This window comes from Nicotiana tabacum, chromosome 11 (genome assembly GCF_000715075.1).
Source record: "Nicotiana tabacum cultivar K326 chromosome 11, ASM71507v2, whole genome shotgun sequence".
Classification (NCBI taxonomy): domain Eukaryota; kingdom Viridiplantae; phylum Streptophyta; class Magnoliopsida; order Solanales; family Solanaceae; genus Nicotiana; species Nicotiana tabacum.
Window position 1 is genome coordinate 132,815,344 of NC_134090.1, and position 16,695 is coordinate 132,832,038.

A 16,695-nucleotide genomic window follows, 5' to 3' on the forward strand; every position below is an offset into this window, starting at 1 on the left:
ACGGAGGAAAAAATCCCTTGCTTATACAGGGTATTAAAATTTCTTTATATTTTGAAAGAGTCTGGATTCTTCCTGGTTAATATGCAAGAGAAATTAGTTTTTCAACATAGATATGAATCCGTAAGAAAATTGTAATACAAAACGGTTTAGTAATTTCTAAACCAAAAATGAGTCTATTCCAAACAAATGTTCGATTTTTAGGTCATAATATTTGCCAAGGAAAAATTACCCCGATACAAAGATCGATTGATTTTTCCTCAAAATTTCCTGATGTTATTACTAACAGGACTCAATTACAAAGATATTTGCCTCTTTAAATAAAGGTACTAGAAAGATCTTATAAAGATGAGAGTGATAATATTACTAAAGCCACTTATCCTCCTCAGGCCCCCTTTATTTTACCTAATAATACTGGTATTACATTCACTGCCTTTCAAAAATTTATTGATGATAACATTGCAGCTATTAGTATCGTAGAAATTAAAAAATTGATTTCTCAAAACAATTATTTAGGTTTATATGTAAAGATTTTAGGAGAACGTATCAGTTCTCTTGATAAAAAACTTGATGATTTGACTGTTTTAATAAAAGAAATGAGTACTAAGAGAGGACCAACTGATATTGCCTCCACTTCAGGAAGTAAAACAGTTGATCAAGCTATTCTTACTCATATTCAAAGACCTCCTGAGATTCAGGATTTTAAATTTAAATCTCTTGATGACTTAGCACAACTCCTCGATAAAAAGCTTTTTGGTTTGAATGTTAGACCAATTGATTTATCTAAAAAATTTGCTGATAGAATTGAGACCGTTTCTGATTATAAAACTGAGACATGGTCAGAGTTTAATAAACTCAAAGGTATAGTTAAACCCAATAGTAGGTATGTTGACAAACCAAGGATGCAAACTTACTATTATCCCCGTCCTACTCCTCAAGATGTGTTGATTGAGGAACGCGATTGGAATCAGACTAATACGTCTTATAGCGGTTCCGAAATTTATGAATGGAATCTTGATGGTTTAACTGATAGACAATTAACCATTCTCGTACATAGAATGCTTATGTATTTGTCACGACCCAAATCCCGGTCGTGATGGCGCCCAGCACACTACTAGGCAAGCCTGACCATTATTCAACACTTAACCCAATTTATCAAAAATAGCGGAAAGAAATACCAATTAAGCAAGATTAAAGTACTGAAGAATTTAACAAAATACACAATATAATCTCACTAGGACCCGGTGTCACGAATCTGAGCCTCTAGAATACAGAATATCATCCTAATACATGGTATATCCAAAGTCTGATAATGCAAAAATAAAGAGATAGGATAGGAGGGAGAAGATCAATGGCTGCGAACGTCGTGCAGCTACCTCGATACTCCCAGAAGCTGGATCTGCTGATCAACTAGATCTACTAAGCCTGAGACTGCCCTGGATCTGCACACAAGGTGCAGGGAGTAAAGTGAGTACTCCGACCCAGTGAGTAATAAAAGTAACTACAGTCCGAAGAAAAGAAAATCCAGTAAATACACAAAGTAAGCTAAAATCCAAATATACAGCAACATATGGAACTGAGCAGCTAAACATCAGTATAAATACAAATATATGAATGCAATGCAATGCATATGATGGTGCCCTCTCGTACCCACTGCGGCGTGCAGCCCGAGCCATCCATATTTATTTATCGTCGACGGCGCTCACTGGGGGTGTGTACAGACTCCGGAGGGGCTCCTACAGCCCAAGCGCAATATCTTGGTCAGTCATTGTTACCTGACCGGTCAGCCATTGTTACCTGACCAATTTATATCATACAGTGTCATTGTTACCACTGTTCAAGTATATCATCCAGTGTCATTGTTACCACTATTTCAATTATATCACACAGTGTCATTGTTACTACTGTTTCAAGTATATCACACAGTGTCATTGTTACTACTGTTTCAAGTATATCACACAGTGTCATTGTTACCACTGTTTCAAGTCACTTTATAATCAGTCCAGAAAATAATATAATAAGCCCCTTGGGCATTTACAAAACAGGAGTTCCCAGCCCGGAATACATTTAAAAATATCATTTAAGTTTTCAACACTTAGAATTATGGCTGAGTTTGCAAAACAGCACTTAAAACCTTGGACTGAAATTAAATGATATGCAAATCATGCTAAGCAGTAATATCAATCCTCGAAGGATTTTACAAATCGGCACAAGGCCCCAAACATGGCATCAAGCCCCATAATATCAATGAAGTATGTGTATCAATCACCAATATAGTATAAACATCACACAGGATGGACCAAGTCACAATCCCCAATAGTATCCGACCCCGCACTCGCCATGGAGTGCGTGTCACACCTTAATATAGCGTTACGATGTGAAAGTCCGGGGTTTCAAACCCTCAGAACAGCATTTACATCTATTACTCACCTCAAGACGGCCAAAAGTCTACTCCGCGATGCCCTTTCCTTTCGAATCGACCTCCTCGCGCTTCGAATCTTGCCAAAACCACAAGGAATATATTATAATAGGCTAAGGAAATATAACTCAATCGAAAAGACTCGAAAAATATCGAAAATCACGAAATTTGCAAAACCCGAGCCCCGGGCCCACTTCTCGAAAAATTACGAAAGTCACATCATCGGATTCCTCGTCTCGCCACGAGTCCGTAGATATAAAATTTACCAAAATCGGAGTTCAAATGACCCCTCAAATCTTTATTTTAGAATTTCAATCTCAAGCCATAATTTCTTATAATTTTGCTATGTTTTCATGGATTTCAAGGATGATTCTTCAATAAAATCATGTATTTAACTCATAAAACTTACCTCCAATCGATCTCAGTTGAAACTCCCTTCAATCCCCGTCCAAAAGCTCTCAAAATGACTGAAAATGATGGAAAAATGACCCAAAATCGGATATAAACTCACTGCCCAGATTTTTCGCAATTACTGTTCACCCACGCGGTACTGTTCACGAGCGGGGTACTGTTCACTGCTGCTAAAAAAATGCACCAGCATCCAATTTAAATTGCAGCACAGCCATTTTTCACTAAAATGGCTCTAACTCCATCATACGAACTCAGAATTAGACGATTCTTGTTCCTATGAGTCACAAATAATAATACGAACACAACCCTTCAATCAAAACTCAATTCGGAGCTCATTTGCCCAGTGCGATATCCATTTCGCTCGTTAAACAATTACTCATGTTTCGCGTCAAAAACCTAATCGCGACTTGCTGAAATTAGACCAAAATTTCCAGATCAGTTCTATAATTCATTATCAAAATTCCGGAAGTCTCGGAATCAAATTTGGATCTCTAGAACTAAAAATGAACCTTTAGATCATTACATTTATGCTCAAAACGGCAAAACTCTTCCAAAATTTGTCCGAGCCTCATGGGATCCCAACAAAGTATACTAACAAGTCCCATAATATGACACAAACTTAGTTGTTCCTTCGAAACACCAAAAACAACGCAAAAATACTAAATTCACCACGGATTCAAGCCTATGAACTTTGAAACTTTAAATTTTCACATCCTATGTCGAAACACGTCAAAACTAGTCCGAATGATCTCAAATTTTGCAGACAAGTCCAAAATGACATAACGAAGCTACAGCAACTCTCGGAATTCTATTCTGAGCCTCGGATCAAAATCTTACCTATCAACTGGAATTCGCCAAAATACTAACTTTGCCGATTCAAGCTTAATTCTACACCGGTCATCACAAAAATATTCCGGACATACTCCTAAGTCCCAAATCACCTAACAAAGTTATCCGAACCATAAAATTCGCATTTCGAGCGCTCTAACGCATAAGTCAATATCCGGTTGACTTTTCCAACTTAAGCTTCCTTAAAAGAGACTAAGTGTCTCAAACCTTACCAAAATCATTCAGGAATAAGTTCAAATTTTGCACACAAGTCACATTCGACATTACGGACTTGCCCCAACTTTCGAAATCGCATTCCGACCCCGATATCAAAATTTTCACTTCCGGTCGAATTTTCTCAAAAACCTTCAAATTTCTATATTTAGCCAAACGGCTCCAAAATGACCTACGGACCTCCAAATTCACTTCCGATCGCGCTCCCAAATCCAGAATCACCATACGGAGCTACTCCCAGTCTCGGAATTCCAAACGGACATCAAAACACTGAAATGCATTTTAAGCCAAACTGATGCAATTTCTTCTAAAATGCTATCTTCCACAATATGCGCCAAAACGCTCCCGGGTTATCCAAAACCCGATCCGGGCATACGCCCAAGTACGAAATCATCATACGAACCTGCTGGAACCTTCGGATCCCAATATCGAGGTCTTTTACTCAAAATTCCAATCCTAGTTCATTTCTTCAATTTTAAGCTTTCAAAATGGGAATTTCCATTTAGATTTGACTCCAAACTTCCTGAATTTTAATTCTGACCATACACTCAAGTCAATATACCTGAGATGAAGCTGCTCATGGCCTCAAACTTCTGAATGATGCGCCGGAGCTCAAAACACCGATCGGGTCGTTACAATATTCGACTATCTGCAAAAGTGTTAAAAATACGGATAGAACTATTTGCAAATTGATTATTGTAGGCTTTACTGGCCAACTTCGTGGCTGGTGGGATAATTATTTATCTGTTGAAGAAAAGGCTTTCGTTATTAATGCTACAGCCATAGACGAGGGTGTTGATAATATAGGTATGGCTCTAGTTAAGGGTAGAGAAGATGCAGTGTATACCCTTATCCTTACAATTTTAGAGCATTTCAATGGTAGATTTACCTCAAATCATGAGACCATCAGAACCTTACTTAATGGGCTTAGATGTAAGACCCTTAGTGAATTTAGATGGTATAAAGATACTTTTATGAGTAGGGTTATGTAACTACCCGAGAATAAATATGAGCATTGGAAAGCTAAGTTTATAGACGGCCTCCCTTCCTTATTTGCTGAAAGGGTAAGGAAAGTATTAAGAGGTAGTTACGGTGAAATTTAGTATGGTTATTATACCTATGGTAAACTTATAGGAGTGTGTACACAAGAAGGATTAAACTTGTGTAATGAGCTAAAACTTTCTAGACAGCTTAAGATTGATAAGCTTAAAGAGAAATCCCAATTAGGTGACTTTTGTACCCAGTTCGATTTACCCGGAACCTCTACTCAAAGTAGGAAGAAGAAGAAACACAGATATCATAGGTATCCTAACCCGGATAGCTTGTATAAGAAAAAGAGGTCTAGATATAGGTCTAAGGAAGAGCGTGATATTAGAAAAGAGCATCGGAAATCTACTTGATTTACGAAGAATAGATCAAAGAGAGATCTCGCTGATATTAAGTGTTATAAGTGTGGAAAGTTTGGTCATATTTCTCCAAATTGCAAGCTTCAAAAGCTGAAAACCTTAGAACTCGATGATGAGTTACGCGATAAGGTTTATGGCTTGTTATACACTTGAGGATCAGAATCTGACTATTACTCTGAAACTGAATCTGAAGATGAAGTTGATTTAATTGATTTATCTGATAGTGATAAAAATGTTGATACTTCTTGCACTGCTTGCAAAGGTGATATTTGTACTTGTGATGATGACGAATTTTATAAATTGCAATCACAATTTCATGATTTAAATATGAAAACTATTACATCTGATAATGTAATAGAACTTTTAAAAGAAGTTACCGATGAAAAATTAAAAATTATTAATCTAGCTGCAAGTTCTAGTTTTAGTAGTTCAAAACCTTTTGAAAAATATAAGAACGAATTTGAACATTTTGCGCCTTATTCTTTGTCTGAAATTAATAAACGACTTCATAAGTCCAGTACACCTAGAAGAGATGCTTCTTTTGATGATTTGAAAATCGAAATTGAGAATTTGAAAAAAGATATTAAGTCTCTTAAACAAAATCACATAATTTGTGATCACCGAATTACTCAAATTGAGAAAAATAATCCTCTTACTGATTTTCCAACTGATTTTTCGGCTAAAGGAATTTCAGAATCGTCAAATGAAAAGGGAAAAGAAATTTCTGATCAGATTGATTCGATTAATAAAAATTCTGATATATTTTTAGGAATGATGCAGGTTGTTATGGCTCATAAGTGGTACATTAAATGTACTATCTTGATTGATAATACTTTCTCTCTAACTGATGTAGCAATGATTGATAGTGGAGCAGATATAAGTTGTATTCAAGAGGGTCTTGTTCTTACTAAATATTTTCAAAAGACCACTCATTTGGTAAAATCTGCTTCTGGTCATGCTTTAGATATAGAGTATAAATTACCAAATACTCGTATTTGCCAAAATAGAGTTTGTATTCCTCATTTCTTCTTTTTGGTAAAAAAACCAGTTATACCCTCCGATTATACTCGGAACCCCTTTTATTAATGCTATTTACCCTTTTAATAACATAAATGCACAGGGTTTTTCTGCTACTTATCAAGATAGAGAGATAAGTTATTCTTTTGTTACAGATCCCGTAACTAGAGATATTAACGCCTTGATTAATATGAAACAAACGCATGTTAATTCATTACAATCAGAAATATTGAGCATGAATATATTCGATACTTTACAATCTACTAAGGTTCAGCAAAAGATTAAATTGATTGTTGAACAGATGGTTGTTGATGTCTGCGTCGATCACCCTAGTGCCTTTTGGAATCGAAAAAGGCATATTGTAACTCTTCCTTATGAAGAAAACTTCTCCGAAGATGATATCCCTACTAAGTCTCGACCTTCCCAGATGAATGCTGAATTGGTCGAATTCTGCAAAAACGAGATTGACAGCTTGTTACAAAAGGGTTTGATAAAACCCTCAAAATCTCCTTGGTCATGTTCTGCCTTTTATATTAATAATGTTTCAGAAAAGGAACGTGGTATTCCTAGATTAGTTATAAATTATAAACCATTGAATAAACATCTAAAATGGATTAGATATCCTATCCCCAATAAAAGGGACTTGCTATCTAGATTATATGACGCTAATATATTTTCAAAATTCGATTTAAAATCTGGATATTGGCAAATTCAAATTTTTAAGGAGCATACTTATAGAACTGCTTTTAATGTTCCATTTGGGCAATATGAATGGAATGTCATGCCATTTGGTTTAAAAAATCCCCCTTCTGAATTTCAGAAAATTATGAATGATATTTTTAACCCTTATCTAGATTTTATCATTGTTTATATTGACGACATATTAGTATTTTCTAAAACATTAGAGATGCATAAGAAATTGTAATACAAAACGGTTTAGTAATTTCTAAACCAAAAATGAGTCTATTCCAAACAAATGTTCGATTTTTAGGTCATAATATTTGCCAAGGAAAAATTACCCCGATACAAAGATCGATTGATTTTGCCTCAAAATTTCCTGATGTTATTACTGACAGGACTCAATTACAAAGATTTTTTGCTGGTAAGTGTCTAGCCTAACCTCGGCGAAGTAGTGACGAGGCTAGGAACAGACTACCAAATAAACCTATGCCATATAGCGTACAAAAATAATAGAAAGCAGATAACAACGATGGCAACAATGATCAACCAGTGAGATAAATAGCAGGCAACAAGAACACCATAAATGTTTCTCAACAAATAATAAATACAAGTGCAATCAATTAATCAAGTCCTTCAAATATAAATATCTTTCAGATAAGCATCTTTCGAATATAATTCTTTCGAGTAAACGTCACCTTGTGACACCTCATTTCAAAATCATAAATAATATAGGTCTCAACCCACTTTCATATTTTCACAACACCTCGTGCCCATATTTATGTCACAACCGCATTGACAACTCACGTGCCATTAAATAAAACCATAATATTTTCCCCGGCACCTTGTGCCCACATATTTCTGTCTCACATTGCACAACAATATAATGTTACTCAGCTCGTAGGTTCCATAACCCAATACAATTAAGAATGTTCAAGGAGCCTCATTCACTTAACATAAAGTAGAGTACAACTTCCAACCCAATTAGGAAATCAACAAGAAAAGATGAAGTTATTTTTAGAAATAATTTGATAAAGAAAATACCATTTTCAATTAAAGTACAATATCGAAGGAATCATTACCTTTAATACGAAAAATTAATAAATCAAAACATAGTAGAAATTCCTTTTTAAGTAAAGTACAACCTCAAACAGTTTAAGGAAACTTTAGTTGAGAAATCAATTGAGTTAAGAATGTAAAAATTCTTGAAATTTGAAGTATTGAACATATTAAAATAATAAGGCGAAGTATTGTAAACAATATGGATTCCAACACAAAGGATTACAACAGTTAAGGGATCTAAACAGTTAATACATTTGAATTGTTAATAACAAGTAAACACAGCAAACAGAAAATACACGTCGTCACCCTTCGTGCTTTAACACTCTTCCTCACCCAAACAACAATCACAAGGAATAAGGGCAAGAAAATAAATGAAATCACAATAAAATCCCGGCAAGGAAACGATAGTACAACAATCAAATCCCGGCAAGGGAAAACAACATCAAAACAATAACATCCCGACAAGGGAACAATAATATCAAACAAACATTCTGGCAAGGGAACAATAATATCAAACAAACATCCCGGCAAGGGAACAATGTTGATAATAACATAGGAAGCGCAATAAATCACAACGAAGTCAAAACAATTATAATACAAAGTAAAGCTGGGAGGGGACATGCTATCGGGGAGTAACAGATAAAAATGAAGTATCGAAAATAAACAGAAGAAACTCCGGTTTCCATAATATATATATATATAGTGGACGGCGTGCCACACGATCCCATAATATCATATATAAGTGGACGGCGTGTCACACGATCCCATAATATCATATATAAGTGGACGGCGTGCCACACGATCCCATAATATCATATATAAGTGGACGGCGTGCCACACGATCCCATAATATCATATATAAGTGGATGGCGTGCCACACGATCCCATAATATCATATATAAGTGGACGGCGTGCCACACGATCCCATAATATCATATATAAGTGGACGGCGTGCCACACGATCCCATAATATCTGACTTCATATAGTAGACCCCTTCAGAGGAGGATAACAACTCAATACCTTTAACCCGACAAGGGTGCAGCTAACAGCCCAAAAAATCCCGAAAAGGGAGAGTATATATCAGTCTACACATCCCGGCAAGAGAGTACTCACAACACATTCTCTTTTTAAATCACTTCTTCCTCAACTAACGCATTCATGTTCGAGCTAACGCTCCTAAAGTACACCAATCACAATTCTACCTCAATCGTTCACATTATGTGAAACTCATCAAGTAAACAAGGAGATTGTATCACATTATTCGAATTAAAAGCAATTAAGACCCACGGTCATGCTAGACTCCGGTGCATAGATAACCGTCACCATGCCTATACACCGTACTCCACATTAGCAAGTAGCAAATAACATCCTAATCCTATTCCCTCAAGCCAAAGTTAGAACAAACACTTACCTCGAACTTTCACGGCCAACTCAAGCCTCAAACACCGCTTTTGCCACGAGTATCAGACTCCAAATGGCCCAAATCTAGTCAATTCAATTTCATAATGTAAATAACACTTCGAGTAACTGATTCTACAATTAAATTCTAAGCTAATATGCAAAATTATGTAAAACGACCAAAATGCCCCTCGGGCCCACATCTCAGAATCGGGTAAATTACATTTTCAGAATCCTCATACCCTCACGAGTCTAACCATACCAAAATTACTCAATTTCGACCACAACTCGGCCTTCAAATTCTCAATTCAAGTCTATGGAATTTTCTACCATTTTTTTTAACCCAAAACACTAATTTGTTGATAAAAACAATAATAGATTCGTGTAATTTAACCACATTTGAGTTTAAATCATTTACCCCAATCTATATGGTGATTCCTAATTTAATTTCTCACTATTCATCTTCTTCCTTCCCTAAAAATAGCATTTTTAAGACTCACCCTTAGGGTTCATACAATATCTCATTACAACTTCAAATAAAACTCATAAACATGTTATCCATACTCCAATATTACATATATATGAAGCTCAAGTGAAGGGATTATCTTTTGGTGGAGGAATCTTATTTTTTTTCTCTTTTTGGTGTTCTTGAAGATTCAACCCATTTCCTATGGATTTGATCCATAATAATGTTAGTATTCTCACTTAGTGATGTTATATAATCATCTTTATGCCAAAATAACTTACCTTGAAGTGTATCCATGGTGGAAGAGCTCCTCCTTCTCTCTAAAATTCATTCCAAGTTGAAGAACTAACTCATTCTCTCTCTAAACCCACGTTTTCAGCTCTTTAAAAAAATCAACTCTAGTTCTGCGTAGCCTCCTTGTGTAGCCTACGCATGAAACCTACGCATGAGGCTTTCAATTTGGCCAGATTCTGATTTTGGCAACGCATGTTGCGTAGCCTGCTCTGCTACCTTTAGTAAAACGGTCATAACTTTCTGTATACACCTCCAAATGACAAACGGTTTGATGTTATGGAAACTAGACTCATAGAGCTTTAATTTTATAGGTTATGCCTTACACAAATCATTATATATATGTAGATATTATCGTCCAAAGTGAGGTCTTGTGCGTACTCATTTGTAACTTTAGTCTATTATGAAATTTTCCAACTTGGCTTAGACTTAGGACTTTCCTTAGACTCCATATCTCTTCTAATATGCCTCGTACACCTATTATCATATCTAATTGGTATCCATCATATTAATAGACCTCTTCCACATATAAAATAATATAATTAGAACACGTCAACTTTCTTACTTCGCCAAAATGCGCAGAATTGTCTTATGGACTTCCGAATCCAAATTAGGACACACGTCTAAGCCCGAAATTATCATACGAAGCTATTGACATCATTAAAATTCTACTTCAGGGTCGTTTATCCAAAAGTCAACTCTCCGGTCAAGTCGCTTTAGGCGCGCCTTTAATAATTTAATTTCCTTAAACTCGGGTGCACATTGATGTGACCCAAATCCAAATCTCAACGGAGTCAAAGTGTGTCGACGACCACGGGTACATTGATTGTAACGCGGTTCGAGATACATTTTCACAACGTTGCAATTCCTTGTAAAAAATAATAATAATAATTATGAAAGCGATAAAAAGTTAAAATTTGCACATAAGTTCATATTTGTATAAAATCAGATAATCAAGCCGAATATAACAGTTGAGCGACCGTGCTAGAACCACGGAACTCGGGAATGCCTAACACCTTCTCCCGGGTTAACAGAATTCCTTATCCGGATTTTTGGTTCGCGGACTGTAATACAGAGTCATTCTTTTCCTCGATTCGGGATTAAATTGGTGACTTGGGACACCCTAAATCTCCCAAGTGGCGACTCTAAAATAAATAAACAAATCCCGTTTCGATTGTCCTTTAATTGGAAAAAACTCCTTCACCCCTCTCGCGGGGCGGAAAAGGAGGTGTGACAAGTTGTATGCTAAATTTTCGAAGTGTGAGTTCTGGTTGAGCTCAGTTGCATTCTTGGGTCATGTTGATTAGCAGAGGCTATTCAGGTAGATCCGAAGAAGATAGAGGCAGTCAAGAACTGGCCTAGACCAATATCAGCTATAGAGATCCGGAGTTTCTTGGATTTGGCAGGCTATTATCGTCGGTTTGTGGAGGGGTTTTCATATATCGCATCCCCGATGACCAGGTTAACCCAGAAGGGTGCCTAGTTCAAGTGGTCGGACGAGTGTGAGGCGAGCTTTCAGAAGCTCAAGACAACTTTGACTACGGTGCCAGTGTTGGTTTTGCCCATAGGTTCAGGGCCATATACAGTTTATTGTGACGCATCTCGTATCGAACTTGGTGCGGTGTTGATGTAGGATGACAAGGTTATTGAATATGCTTCGCATCAGTTAAAGATTCATGATAAGAACTATCTGGTTCATGATTTGGAGTTAGCAGCCATTGTTCACGCGTTGAAGATTTGGAGGCATTATCTATATGGCGTGTCATGTGAGGTGTTCACGGATCACAAGAGTTTGCAATACTTGTTCAAGCAGAAGGAGCTGAATTTGAGGCAAAGAATGTGGTTGGAGCTATTAAAGGACTATGATATCACCATCTTATATCATCCGGGAAAGGTCAATGTGGTGGCTGATGCTTTGAGTAGGAAGTCAGCCAGTATGGGCAGTCTTGCGTATATTTTGGTCGGTGAGAGACTGCTTTCTTTGGATGTTCAGGCTTTGGCCAATCAGTTCGTGAGGTTGGATGTTTCTGAGCCCAGCCGTGTGTTAGCTTGCACCGTTGCTCGTTCTTCTTTATTGGAGCGTATCCGAGATCGGCAGTATGATGATCATCATTTGTGTGTCCTTAGAGACACGGTGCAGCACGGAGGTGCCAAGCAGGTTACATTAGGAGATGATGGAGTTTTGAGACTGCAGGGTCGAGTTTGTGTGCCTAATGTGGATGGGCTCCGGGAGTTAATTTTAGAGGAGGCCCATAATTCCCAGTACTCTATTCATCCGGGTGCCACTAAGATGTATCAGTATTTGCGGCAGCATTATTGGTGGAGAAGAATGAAAAAGGATATTGTTGCATATGTGGCTCGGTGTTTGAATTATCAGCAGGTTAAGTACGAGCATCAGAAACCTGGTGGTCCATTCTAGAAGATTGAGATTCCTGAGTGGAAGTGGGAGCGTATCACTATGGACTTCATTGTTGGACTCCCACAGACTCAAAGGAAGTTCGACGCAGTATGGGTTATTGTGGATAGGCTGACCAAGTCAGCACATTTCATTCCGGTGGCAGTCTCCTATTCTTCCGAGAGGTTAGCTGAGATCTATATCCGGGAGATTGTTCGTCTTCATGGTGTGCCCGTGTCTATAATTTCGGACCGAGGTACGCAGTTTTCCTCACATTTCTGGAGAGCAGTTCAGCTAGAGTTAGGCACACAGGTTGAGTTGAGCACAGCGTTTCATCCTCAGACGGACGGGCAGTCCGAGCGAACTATTCAAATTTTAGAGGATATGCTCCGAGCTTGTATCATTAACTTTGGAGGCTCGTGGGATCAATTTTTGCCTCTAGCAGAATTAGCCTACAACAACAGCTAACAATCGAGAATCTAGATGGCTCCTTATGAGGCTTTATATGGTAGGCGGTATAGGTCGCCGGTTGGATGGTTTGAGCCGGAAAAAGGCTCAGTTGTTGGGTACAGATCTAGTATAGGATGCCTTGTACAAGGTCAGGATCATTCGGGATAGACTTCATATAGCTCAATTCAGGCAAAAGAGTTATGCCGACCGTAAGGTTCATGATTTGGCATTCATGGTCGGTGAGCGGGTATTGCTTCGGGTGTCGCCTATGAAGAGCATGATGAGATTTGGAAAGAAGGGCAAGCTTAGCCCTAGGTTCATTGGCCTGTTTGAGATTCTTGATCGAGTGGGAGGGGTGGCTTACAGACTTGCGTTGCCGCCGAGCTTATCAATCGCGCATCCAGTGTTTCATGTGTCCATGCTTTGGAAGTATCATGGCAATCCATCCCACGTGTTAGATTTCAGCACTATCCAGTTGGACAAAGACTTGTCCTATGAGGAGGAGCTGGTAGCTATTCTAGACCGACAAGTTCGTCAGTTGAGATTGAAAAGTGTTCCTTCTGTTCGTGTTTAGTGGCGAGGTCAGCCTGCTGAGACATCGACCTGGGAGTCCGAGTCCGATATGCGGAGCCATTATCCCCATCTTTTCCCCGACTCAAGTACTTCCTTCTTATGTCCGTTCGAGGACGAACGATTGTTTTAGAGGTGGAGGATGTGATGACTGTTTTAGAAATAAATTCCGTGTTCTAAGGCCTTAAAAACCTCTTTCTGTCTCACCTCGATTTGTGTGCGCAGTCTGGGCGCGAAGCCGAAAAGCCATTATGAGAAAATCTGTGAAAAATGATAAATTTTGCCTTTAAAATGAATTTAAGTTGACTTCGGTCAATATTTTGGGTAAATGGACCCCGGACCCGTGATTTGACGGTCCCGGAGGGCCCGTAGAAAGATATGGGATTTGGGCGTATGCCCAAAATCAAATTCTGAGGTCCCAAGCCCGAGAAATGAATTTTTAAGGAAAATTATTTTCTGGAATATATATGAGTTTTTGAAAATAAAATATGTTTGAATTTGATAGTATCGGGCCAGTATTTTGGTTTTGGAGCCCGAAACAAGTTCGAAATAATAATTTGGTTGAATCTTTAAAATTTGGTAAAGATCGGGATTGGTATGGTATAAAATGGACTTAAAGTTGAGAAATTGGAATTTTGGGTGTTCTTGGATGATTTCATGAATTTGGGGTTCAATTCATAGTTATTGATGTTATTTTAGTAATTTGATTGCACGAGCAAGTCCGTATGATATTTTTAGGTTAGTGTGCATGTTTGGTTTGGAGCCCCGAGGGCTCGGGTGAGTTTTGGATAGGCCACGGAGTGAAATTGAACTTAGGAAGTTGTAGGTTTTCAGCTGGTATGTTGCAGCAATGCAAAGCCTAGCTTGCAAATGCGAGAAATCATCGCAAATGCGATATCCAACTTGGGTTGCCTTGGTCGCAAATGCGACTTCTTTATTGCAAATGCGGCATCACATTTGCGAATGGTCCCTTGCAAATGCGAAGGTGGCCGGAAATAAGCTGGGTCGCAAATGCGACAAAAGCTTTGCATTTGCGAAGTTAGCAGTCTGAGGGGTTCGCAATTGCGACATCTGCAGCCTACAAAATCATAACTTAGATGTATTTCAACCATTTTTTTCAAACCCTTTCAAAACCAAAACACTCTTGAGCGATTTTTTAAAGACAAGTACTCTTCCAAATCGATTATACTAGCGAATTGGTGGTAGAATCAAGAGGTAAAGCGATAGTTGAGACTTGAATTGTGTTCGTGGCATCGAGGTAAGTGTTTGGTCTAACCTTAGCTTGAGGGATTAAGAGTTGTGTCCTATTTGCTATATGTTATTTATTGAGTACGACGTATAGACATGGTGACGAGTATCTATACGTTGGTGGCAAGCATGCCCGTGAGTCTTATACTATGATTAATGTGACTCCGTTTGTATTGTTCATGCCTTATGTGATGATTTCAATGGTTGAGCAAAGCTTGTGGAAGTAATAATGGTATTTGAATATTGAAGAACGTTGGCTCAAGTTGTATAATGAATTGTGGGAGTATAATTGACAATTGAACTTTATAGAGCATTAGGCTCAAGTTGTGAAGTGAGTTGTGAAGTAAATGTGAAAAGGAGAAGAGGATTATTATATTGTCTCCCTTGCCGGAATGTTGTTGCTTTTAATGCTATCTCCCTTGCCGGGATGTTAATGCCTTTGATATTGTTTCCTTGCCGGGATTTGATTGTTGAACTATTGTTCCCTTGCCAGAATTTTATTGTTATTTTATTTATTTCCTTGCCCTTATTGCTTGTGATTCTTGTTTGGGTGAGGAAGAGCGTTAAAGCATGAAGGGTGATGTCGTGCATTGTTTTGATGAGAGAGTGTTAAAGCACGGAAGGTGATGTCGTGTATGATTTTGTGAGGAAGAGTGTAAAAGCACGAAGGGTGATGCCGTGCCGCACGATGTACAATTCCGTGCTGATTATATTGATTTTTATGGTGAGAACGAGAGTAAAAGCACGAAGGATGATGCCGTGCAGATTATATTGATTCTTATGGTGAGGACGAGAGTAAAAGCACGAATGGTGATGTCGTGCACTTGTTTCATTTCTTATTCTTGTTGATAATTGAGTTATGATGTTCCTTATATTTACCTGTTGTCCTTCTGTTATCATTTGATGTTTCCCCGCAGCATGTTTTCCCCCTCCCATCCTTAACTGTACATTCCTGTTTTTATTTTCTGTTGTATATGATTTACCTGCATAGGTTTATTTGGTAGTCTGGTCCTAGCCTCGTCACTACTTCGCCGAGGTTAGGCTAGGCACTTACCAGCACATGGGGTCAGTTGTGCTGATACTACACTCTGCACTGTGTGCAGATCCCGGTACTGGAGCATACGAACCGTAGATTTGGGTTGCTGCCTTCAGACCATTCGGAGATCCAAGGTAGTCCTGCAGGCGTCCGCAGGCCTGGCGTCTCCCTCTATCCTTGCATCCCGTTTCACTTATGTATTTCAAAAATAGTATCGTATTTATTTTTCGGACCTTGTTTGTAGTATTCCTAGACCGTCTGTGAAGTTGTGACACTAGTTCTGGGTAGTATTTGTTTAAGAAATTATATTGGAAATATTTAAATGGTTTTATTTGTTTTTTCCGCTTGTTTAAATTCCGTTGTTTATAAACTATTGGTTCATAATTGTTAAGGATTAAAAATGGGAAAAAGGTAAATTGTTTAAACGGTTGGCTTGCCTAACTTCCACTACTAGGCACCATCACGACTTCCGAGAGCGGAAAATCCGGGTCGTGACATGAAGGCACTAATAATGGATTGAGAGCCTTTTAAGGTGAAATGTATATATTTTGTAAACAAAATTTGTGTAGGTAGGGTAATTTACTAAACATGAACATTTAGGGTAATAAAGTTTCCAATAGTGTATAAGAATGAAAAAATCCCAATAAAAAATCACCAAAAAGAAAGAAGAAAAACCAAAACACCTTGAATTAGTTAAAAATTAGTTACAAACAAGAATGAACTAAAATCAAACAAATCAAATAAACCTGCTACGTGCTTCTAACTAAACACCGCTAAGTTCTCATGTA